An 11483-nucleotide genomic window follows, 5' to 3' on the forward strand; every position below is an offset into this window, starting at 1 on the left:
CTGCTTTGCGTTCTAGTTGCCGCTGCGCGCTCTGTGCATTGATTTTGGCCATTTGTAAAGCTGATTAGCTGTGCGCTACAGTTGTTGCTTTGCCAGCGTGACTCTAGCTGCTGGTCTACTCCCTGATTGCTTTTTGTGCGCTCGAAATCGCCGCTTTACTTGTGGTCCTGGTCAATTTCGCTGCATTTCTCTGCATTGGTGTTTCCCCCCCCAAGCGCTCTCTCCGTCCTAACCCCTCCGCCTCCATTTTGTTATTGTTGACCTCCTCAGCCCGACCCGCCTCCCAGCTGAACCGCCCTCCCACAGTAAATAAACAGTGCTCCATTGCCCGGAAGCGCCGTGACTCGCTCCTCGCTTCCGAGCAGAGTGGTCGCTCCCCTGCTGCTGCGTCCTCGCTGCAGAAGGCGTGCTACTTGACTTGAAGTAATTATTGTTGATTGTCTCCTGCTTTGCGTTCTAGTTGCCGCTGCGCGCTCTGTGCATTGATTTTGGCCATTTGTAAAGCTGATTAGCTGTGCGCTACAGTTGTTGCTTTGCCAGCGTGACTCTAGCTGCTGGTCTACTCCCTGATTGCTTTTTGTGCGCTCGAAATCGCCGCTTTACTTGTGGTCCTGGTCAATTTCGCTGCATTTCTCTGCATTGGTGTTTCCCCCCCCAAGCGCTCTCTCCGTCCTAACCCCTCCGCCTCCATTTTGTTATTGTTGACCTCCTCAGCCCGACCCGCCTCCCAGCTGAACCGCCCTCGCCCCTCCCCTTCCTCTGTCCATTAATGTCAGATGGTCCCACGCGCAGCGTCCACGCGCTACGGACACGCCGAAGGTGCGCCAAAGGTAAGCCCGTCTACGCCCGTCCGCGCCTGGACCGCGCCCAGCGCCAGACCCCCTGCCCCTCGCGCTCCCCTGCCCTCCCGCATTACCTACGATGCCGCCACTCTCCTAGCCCTTAACCCCGGTCGCGCTCCCAACTGCGTCCAAGCCGCTCCTGGCCGCACCCATGGACCATTCTCATGCCACTCCTGCAAATTCTGCAGCACCGACAACATCACCGCTACGACCACACATCAGACTCCCGACCCCAACCACCTACAATGCATCCTTCTCAACACCCGATCGGTCCACAGGCACGCCATTGACCTATGGAATCTACTAGACACCATCTCTCCAGACGTCGCCTTCCTAACAGAAACATGGATGAACGCTTCCTCCGCCCCAGACATCACCATCGCTATCCCTGATGACTACAAGATCACACGCAAGGACCGCACCGACCACACAGGAGGAGGAATAGCTATCGTCCATAAGAAATCCATCCGCATCTCTACCAGCTCTGACGCCAACCTCGCTAACTCCGAACACCTCCACTTCCAGATCCACATCGACCCCAAGACAACTCTCAGAGGCACCCTCCTCTACAGGCCACCAGGACCCCGCGCAAAATTCAGTGAAGACATCACGGACTTCATCACCCCACACGCGCTCCCCTCCAAAGACTACATCCTTCTGGGAGACCTCAACTTTCACCTTGAAAAGTACAACGACCGCAACACCACCACCCTCTTGGACAACCTCGCCAACCTCGGACTTAAACAACTGGTCACTTCCCCCACCCACATTGCAGGTCATACACTCGACCCCATCTTCACCTCCAGCAATCATGTCTCCTTCAGCCACACTACGGATCTCCTCTGGACTGACCACAGCTGCGTTCACTTCACCTACAACAAACCAAAACCCACCAACCACCCCCAACCAACTCTGCTAAGAAACTGGAACAAAATCACCACGGACCAGATCTCCGCTTCGCTCCTTCTAAACTCCCCAGCCCACTCTTCTAACGCAAACGAAGCCGCCGCCAACTTCACCCTATGGTTATCCAACACCGCCGACACCTTAGCACCACTGAAAAAACGTCAAAGCAAACCTGGCAACAAGAAGACCTCATGGTTCAACGATGATCTCAAGAAATCCAAGAAACTATGCCGCTCCCTTGAAAAGGCCTGGAAAAAAGACCCATCCACCAGCAACAAGGACGCCTTCAAAAGCGCCACCCGCACTCACCACCAACTGATCCGAAAAGCCAAGAAAACAGCATTCAAGGATCGACTTGACAACAACGCCCACAACAGCAAGGAACTTTTCAACATCGTCAAGGAATTTTCCAACCCCTCGGCCAACTCCAACGACATCACCCCCTCTCAAACCCTCTGCGACTCCCTAGCCTCTTTTTTCCACAACAAGATTGCTGACATCCACAACAGCTTTGACAACCAACCCGGAAGCCATCCCACCCTACCATCTGCTGACCATCTTCCCCCCGTAAACACCCTTAACGCCTGGAACCCAATCTCCACTGAGGACACCACTCGCCTGATGAATTCCATCCACTCTGGATCCCCCACAGACCCTTCCCCTCACCACATCTTCAACAAAGCAGACTCCGTCATAGCACCGCACCTCCGAGACGTCATCAACTGCTCCTTCTACTCCGCCACCTTCCCAGAAGTCTGGAAACACGCGGAACTCACCGCCCTTCTGAAAAAACCAACAGCAGACCCCACCAAACTCAAAAACTACCGCCCCATCTCGCTTCTTCCATTCCCGGCCAAAGTCATCGAGAAAGCCGTCAACAACCAGCTCGCCGCCTTCCTCGAAGCCAACAAATCCCTCGACCCCTCACAATCTGGCTTCCGAGCCAAACACAGCACAGAGACCGCCCTCATCGCAGCAACAGACGACATTCGAACTCTACTGGACAATGGTTACACAGTCGCCCTCATCCTCCTCGACCTCTCTGCAGCATTCGACACAGTCTGCCACAGCACCCTTCTACAACGCCTCAGAAACATCGGAATCCAAGGAAAAGCACTCGATTGGATCACCTCGTTCCTCACCGGAAGAACCCAGAGAGTCCGCCTCCCACCATTCAAGTCCGAGGCATCTGAAGTCATCTGCGGCGTACCTCAAGGATCCTCACTCAGTCCCACCCTCTTCAACGTATACATGAGCCCCCTCGCGGCCATCGCCCGCCAACACAACCTCAACATCATCTCTTACGCGGATGACACTCAACTGATCCTCTCTCTCACCAAGGACCCCAGCACCGCCAAAACTAACTTACACGAAGGAATGAAAGAAGTCGCCGAATGGATGAAACAAAGCCGTCTGAAACTGAACTCAGACAAAACAGAAGTCCTCATCTTAGGTACATCCCCCTCTGCATGGGACGACTCCTGGTGGCCGGAAGCCCTCGGAAAAGCACCCATCCCGACAGACCACGCACGGAACCTTGGTGTCATCCTGGATTCTTCACTCTCAATGAACAGACAAGTCAACGCCGTATCCTCTTCCTGCTTTAACATTCTTCGCATGCTCAGAAAAACATTTCGCTGGATCCCCTCAGAAACAAGGAAAACAGTCACCCACGCTCTAGTAACGAGCCGACTGGACTACGGAAACACCCTCTACGCAGGTACCACCGCTAAACTCCAGAAGAAACTACAACGAATACAAAACGCCTCAGCCAGGCTCATATTAGACATCCCACGCAACGAACACATCTCCGGTCACCTTAAAGACCTCCACTGGCTACCCGTAAATAAGAGGATCACTTTCCGACTGCTTACCCACGCACACAAATCACTCTACGACATAGGACCAGATTGCCTCAACTCTCGACTGTCCTTCTACACCCCCTCCCGCCAACTCCGCTCTTCCAGCCAAGCCTTCGCCACTGTACCTCGCATCAACAAGACCACCATGGGAGGAAGATCCTTTTCATACCTGGCTGCTAAAACATGGAACTCACTCCCCGCTTACCTTCGCCTCACTCAGAACCACCTGGCGTTCAGAAAGCTGCTTAAAACGTGGATATTTGATAAATAATCCTCCTCCCCTTCCTAAGCGCCTTGAAACCCTCTGGGTATGTAGTGCGCTATACAAATTTTATGACTTGACTTGACTTGACTGTATTCCAAGAACATTTAATAAACAAATTAGGTACATCCAATGTTCCATACATGTTTTAGGGAGAAAGCACAGGTGCTCTCGGGTGTTTAAGAGTGGTATAGCACCTAGACATCTAAAGCCAGCAACATCAGGCAGTGATTAATTTGTTTTTTTTTTAAAGTACGTGTCAGGGCCCTACGAAGGAGGCCACTGTAGGTTGCACCACCCACTCCCCTGTCAACACTAACAATGACAGTACCAACACAACTATAGGATACCACACTGAGTCCTACATGTGAGAAAATTCAAATTATTCCATGTCACCCATAGCTATAAAAAGGTGTGCGCAGCAGGTATCATTCATAATTAATGTACATTGAATTTTTTTACAACTGTTGTGCTCATCTCAGAGTTGGGAAACTTCGCTTCCAACACATGCGATACATCGCATGCCATTACAACGCAAGTCATTACAACGATGTGTTGTTACATCGCATACCATTACAACGCAACAACGCAAGTCATTACAATGACTTGCTGTAGGGGGGCAGAAGGTGTTTGATTTGTTGGATTTTCAATCCAACACCATCCCTACTGTTGCACACACTGGAGTTGGAATAATAAATTATACTATTCCAAACTCCAGTACCCCCTACAGCAAGTCGTTGTAATTACTTGCGTTGCAATGGCATGTGATGTAACAACGCGTCATTGTAACAACTTGCATTGTAATGGCATGCGTAGAAAACGCATGCTTTGTAATGAGTGCTATTCTTCAGAATTAGACCCCTGAACATCCTCAATGACTGGAAGCCAATCTCCACTGAGGACACCATCCGGCTGATGAACTCTATCCACTCAGGATCCCCCACAGACCCTTGCACTCACCACATCTTTAACAAAGCAGACTCCATTATAGCACCGCACCTCCGAGATGTCATCAATTGCTCCCTCAACTCCGCAACCTTCCCGGAAAGCTGGAAACATGCCGAACTCAGCGCCCTCCTGAAGAAACCCACAGCTGACCCCACAGAACTCAAAAACTACCGCCCTATCTCACTCCTTCCATTCCCGGCCAAAGTCATCGAGAAAGCGGTCAACAACCAGCTTGCCGCATTCCTCGAAACCAACAAATCCCTCGACTCCTCACAATCCGGCTTCCGAGCCAAGCACAGCACTGAAACCGCCCTCATCGCAGCCACAGACGACATTCGAACCCTACTGGACAATGGAGACACAGTCGCCCTCATCCTCCTCGACCTCTCCACAGCCTTTGACACGGTCTGTCATAGCACCCTGCTACAACGCCTCAGAAACGTCGGAATCCAAGGAAAAGCACTGGACTGGATCACCTCGTTCCTCACCGGAAGAACCCAGAGAGTCCGCCTCCCACCATTCAAGTCAGAGGCCACTGAAGTCATCTGCGGCGTACCACAAGGATCTTCACTCAGCCCCACCCTCTTCAACGTATACATGAGTCCCCTCGTGGTCATCGCACGCCAACACAACCTCAACATCATCTCCTACGCCGACGACACTCAACTGATCCTCTCACTCACCAAAGACCCGAACACTGCCAAAACCAACCTACATGAAGGAATGAAAGAAGTAGCCGAATGGATGAAGCACAGCCGTCTGAAACTAAACTCAGACAAAACAGAAGTCCTCATCCTAGGCACCTCCCCCTCCGCCTGGGACGACTCCTGGTGGCCAGAGGCCCTTGGAAAAGCCCCCATCCCGACGGACCACGCACGGAACCTGGGCGTCATCCTGGATTCCTCACTCTCGATGAACAGGCAAGTCAACGCCGTTTCTTCATCTTGCTTCAACATTCTTCGCATGCTCAAAAAAACATTTCGCTGGATCCCCACCGAAACTAGAAAAACGGTCACCCACGCTCTGGTCACGAGCCGACTTGACTACCGAAACACCCTTTACGCCGGTTCCACCGCAAAACTCCAGAAAAAACTCCAACGCATCCAGAACGCTTCAGCCAGGATCGTATTAGACATCCCGCGTAAAGAACACATCTCTGGTCACCTGAAAAACCTCCACTGGCTCCCCGTCAATAAGAGGATTACTTTCCGGCTCCTAACCCACGCACACAAAGCACTCTACGAAATCGGACCCGAATGCCTCAACACACGACTGTCCTTCTACACCCCCTCCCGCCAGCTACGATCCTCCAACCAAGCCCTTGCCACTGTACCTCGCATCAACAAAACCACCATGGGAGGTAGATCCTTCTCCTACCTGGCAGCTAAAACCTGGAACTCACTTCCCTCTCACCTTCGCCTTACTCAGAACCACCTAGCATTCAGAAAGCAACTTAAAACATGGATATTTGACAAGTAATTCCCCACCCTTCTTCAAGCGCCTTGAGACCCTCTAGGTATGTAGTGCGCTATATAAATTTATTGACTTGACTTGACTATGTGTGTTGTAAAGTACTCTGAAACCCTGCTTTTGGATGAGTAGCACTATAAAAGAAATAAAACAAAATAGTGGTATTTAAACTGTTATTTCTGTAAATAATGGGACAGACCAACACATCTAACATTCTTACAGTGCATGCATATCTCTTATATACAGGGACTAAACAAAGTCAAAAGTGCGCCTCTCCTAAATTCCTGTAAAGTGATATGCTGTGTGCCTTTGTTTCCCCTCCATTGCATCGAGGTGTGAGGCTCCTGATAGCTCCAAACCAGGATGCTTCAACAAAAAGAGGCCCGGTGGCCCCTTAACTTCGACCTTTGTTATGGCCCTAGCTGTAATTTGATAAGCCTCTTCCCTGTCTGAACTTTCTGCTCTTTACGAAAGCAGACAACGTGCAGGTGCTGCTGAATGTGTTACACCGGGATACGTTTAGCATATTTCTGTGGAGCCCAACTTTTTGGCAGGGTTGACAGCGTCCTCCCTGTGAAAACATTGGTTATTTGCCGTCTACCCGCGTGTACACTCAACTCGTGCCATGGGTGAGAGAGAGCTGCATGGAGTGCAGAGGAGAAGCATAAAGTCATGAAAGCAATGCTAGGGAAAAAAGGACAGAGGGGCTACAAGAGAGAACAACATGGAGCTCAACAGAGGGGTAAAAGTGGTACACAAGGGAGACAGCTAAAAAACACACGCACTCTCATGGGATGCTTCACCAAAAAGAAAAATGTAGTGCCTCGAAATTAAGCTGTGGGAGGATTCAAGTAATGTGTCCATGCTCCAGGGAGGAACAAACACAAGAAGAGGAAGTAAATCCTCACAAGCTTGTAAATGAGAGTGACAATAAAGTCAATCAATAGCAAGTAACAAGTGGGCTCTAAGCCCACTCTAACCTGGTCTTTCTGCAAACACACAGCTAGCGCCGTCTGGTAGAAGAGACCTAAAAATGGGGCACCATTACAAATATGATGTCCTTTCTTACAAAATAAAAACGGGGATGATGGACAGAGTGCTGAACATTGCAAGCACTCACCCCCAGTCAACTGATCTGGGTTTAATCCATCATTATTCTTTAGCTCACTCCACCACCCCAGTTCAGACATGGCCATATGCAAATCAGTCTGACCCTGTGTCTCAAGAGAACAGTCCAGCCCAAACTGCCAAGCCATGTCTTCCCTGGACCGGAAACAAGCATCCTGGGACCAGTTTCAGAATGATTAGCCATCATCAGCCATGCTAGCTTGAATCCAGTGGTAAATTGAGCAAGGGACTCACGTTTGGGCATACCCTGCCAACTTAGGGTGAACAAAGCAAAAACAAAGGGAATGATGGACGCAGTGTTGAACATTGCAAGCACTCACTCCCAGTCAACTGATCTGGGTTTAATCCATCATCATTCTTTAGCTCACTCCGCCAACACAGTTCAGACATGGCCCTATGCAAATTAGTCTGACCCTGTTCCTCATGGGAACAGTCCAACCCGAACTTCCAAGCCATGTCTTCCCTGGACTAGAAACAAGTATTACGGGACCGGTTTCTGGCTAATCAGCCATCATCAGCCAGGCTTGCTTAAATCCAATGGCAAAGTGAGCAAGGGACCCACGTCTGGGCATACTCTGACAACTTAGGGCGAAAAAAGCAAAACCAAAGGGGATGATGGACGGAGTGTTGAACAATGCAAGCACTCACCCCCAGTCAACTGATCTGCGTTTAATTCATCCTCATTCTTTAGCTCACTCCGCCACCCCAGTTCAGACATGGCCATATGCAAATCAGTCTGACCCTGTGCCTCATGGGAACAGTCCAGCCCGAACTGCCAAGCCATGTCTTACCCGGACCGGAAATAAGCATCCTGGGACCGGTTTCTGGTTAATCAGCCGTCATCAGCCAGGTTAGCTTGAATCCAGTGGCAAAGTGAGCAAGAGACCCACGTCTGGACATACACTGCCAACTTAGGGCGAACAAAGCAAATCCAAAGGGCATGGACTGTTCCCATGAGGCACAGGGTCAAGACTGATTTGCATATGTCTGGGTTCAAGCTGGAATGGCATGGTGAGCAAAAAAACGATGGATTTAGATCCAGAACTCTGTACTGGGGTGAATGTATGACATTGTTCTGCATTCTGTCCATCAACTGTTGTTTTTGCATTTGTCACCCCAAGTGGGACGGGTATGCCCAGATGTGGGTCCCTGGGTCCCATGCTCTGCATGCCACTGCAATCAAGCTATCCTGGCTAAAGAGGGGTGAAACCCCGAAACCGGTCATAGGATGCTTGTTTCCAGTCCAGGGAGGACCTGGCTTGAAAGTTTGGACTGGACTGTTCCCATGAGACACAGGGTCAAGACTGATTAGCATATGGCTGAGTTCAAACTGGAATTTCATGATGAGAAAAAAACGATGGATTTAGGTCCAGATCTCTATACTGGAGTGAATGTATGACATTGTTCTGCATTCTGTCCATCAACTGTTGTTATTGCATTTGTCACCCCAAGTGGGACGGGTATGCCCAGACATGGGTCCTGTGCTCTCCATGCCAATGGAATTAAGGTATCCTGGCTGAAGAGGGGTGAAACTCCGAAACCGGTCGTAGGATGCTTGTTTACAATACAGGGAGGACCTGGCTTGGCAGTTCGAGTTGGACTGCTCTAATGAGGCACAGAGTCAAAACTGATTTGGATATGGCTGGGTTCAAACTAGAATGGCATGGTGAGCAAAAAAAAACAATGGATTCATGCCCAGATCTCTATACTGGGGTGAATGTATGACATGGGGGACCACAACAAATATGATGTCCTTTCTTACAAAATAAAAACGGGGAAGATGGACGGAGTGCTGAACATTGCAAGCACTCACCCCCAGTCAACTGACCTGGGTTTAATCCATCATTATTCTTTAGCTCACACCGCCACCCAGTTCAGACATGGCCTTATGCAAATCAGTCTGTCCCTGTGTCTCATGAGAACAGTCCAGCCCAAACTGCCAAGCCATGTCTTCCTTGGACCGGAAACAAGCATCCTGGGACCGGTTTCAGGCTGATCAGCCATCATCAGCCATGCTAGCTTGAATTCAGTGGCAAAGTGAGCAAGGGACCCACGTTTGGGCATACCCTGCCAACTTAGGGTGAACAAAGCAAAACCAAAGGGAATGATGGACGGAGTGTGGAACATTGCAAGCACTCACCCCCAGTCAACTGATCTGGGTTTAATCCATCATCATTCTTTAGCTCACTCCGCCACCCCAGTTCAGACATGGCCATATACAAATCAGTCTGACCCTGTGCCTTATGGGAACAGTCCAACCCGAACTGCCAAGCCATGTCTTCCCTGGACTAGAAACAAGCATTACGGGACCGGTTTCTGGCTAATAAGCCATCGGCCAGGCTTGCTTGAATCCAATGGCAAAGTGAGCAAGGGACCCACGTCTGGGCATACTCTGACAACTTAGGGCGAAAAAAGCAAAACCAAAGGGGATGATGGCCGGAGTGTTGAACATTGCAAGCACTCACCCCCAGTCAACTGATCTGGGTTTAATCCATCATCATTCTTTAGCTCACTCCGCCACCCCAGTTCAGACATGGCCATATGCAAATCAGTCTGACCCTGTGTCTCATGAGAACAGTCCAGCCCAAACTGCCAAGCCATGTCTTACCCGGACCGGAATCAAGCATCCTGGGACCGGTTTCTGGCTAATCAGCCGTCATCAGCCAGGTTAGCTTGAATCCAGTGGTAAAGTGAGCAAGAGACCCACGTCTGGACATACACTGCCAACTTAGGGCGAACAAAGCAAATCCAATGTTCCCATGAGGCACAGGGTCAAGACTGATTTGCATATGGCTGGGTTCAAGCTGGAATGGCATGGTGAGCAAAAAAACGATGGATTTAGGTCCAGATCTCTGTACTGGGGTGAATGTATGACATTGTTCTGTATTCTGTCCATCAACTGTTGTTTTTGCATTTGTCACCCCGAGTGGGACGGGTATGCCCAGATGTGGGTCCCTGGGTCCCATGCCACTGGAATCAAGCTATCCTGGCTGAAGAGGGGTGAAACTCCGAAACCGGTCCTAGGATGCTTGTTTCCAGTCCAGGAAGGACCTGGCTTGGCAGTTCGGGCTGGATTGTTCCCATGAGGCACAGGGTCAAGACTGATTTGCATATGGCTTGGTTCAAACTGGAATGACATGGTGAGCAAAAAAATGATGGATTTAGGCCCAGATCTTTGTACTGGGGTGAATGTATGACATTGTTCTGCATTCTGTCCATCAACTGTTGTTTTTGCACTTTCTTACAAAATAGACACAACATTCAGATGGTCCAAATTTAAAATTACATTATTTTTCTTGAAATCGAGCCTGCTGAGTAAATGGGGAGTGTCTGCATGCTCCATAAAACCATGAAATCCTATTTATCACGTTATGCCTCATTTCTCATAGCTTCCAAATTTGGGAGCATTTAGCTATATTCTGTTTCTCAGTCTAGAGGTGTTCAAGGAATTTGGAAAGTGCAATGAGCATAAAATACCTTACCCTACTATGGTGTTCACTGTGTTTTTCCTGATAAAGACGAAACGAGCTTGTTAAAAAAAAACTTATATATTTATGTATATAACTTTGAAAGGGTTATATTTTCCTAACAACGGCATTAGTTATTCAACAAATAGTAGACGTACATTTTAAACAACATGTAGCTATAAGAAAAAGAGGGGGCACCCGGATTTGAACCGGGGACCTCTTGATCTGCAGTCAAATGCTCTACCACTGAGCTATACCCCCATGAGTGTTTTACCCTGCAGCCGGTTTTACTTGTCTGTGTTTTTGATGACGTGGAGTGTGCTCAGCGTCTTTTTCCAGCTTCCGAGAGCTTTCACTAATTGTCCTGTAAATATTGAAGCACTGCCAGAATGCTTCTCGTATTTCATGGGAAACAATAAGAAGGGGCCTTGCTGTGGGATTGAAAGTTAGAATGCTGTTATCAGCGTTGACATTTCAAATAGGTTTACATAATTTTATGACCTGGAGGAGAGAGGGGAATTTCTATAAATATTGCTCCTTTAAACCCTTCAAAAATACATTCTGCTCAATACGCTTAAATTCGGCGATAGAATTCTGA

At 49.3% G+C, this 11483-nt stretch overlaps 1 non-coding gene across 1 annotated transcript; it reads right to left on the minus strand.

The window, feature by feature from the left end:
• Positions 1-11074: 11074 nt before the first annotated feature.
• On the minus strand, positions 11075-11146 carry TRNAC-GCA (transfer RNA cysteine (anticodon GCA)). Its single transcript has one exon. It is a non-coding gene; the product is annotated as a tRNA-Cys (tRNA).
• Positions 11147-11483: the final 337 nt, after the last annotated feature.

The sequence above is a fragment of the Lissotriton vulgaris genome, chromosome 5 (genome assembly GCF_964263255.1).
Source record: "Lissotriton vulgaris chromosome 5, aLisVul1.2, whole genome shotgun sequence".
NCBI classification, from domain to species: Eukaryota; Metazoa; Chordata; class Amphibia; order Caudata; family Salamandridae; genus Lissotriton; species Lissotriton vulgaris.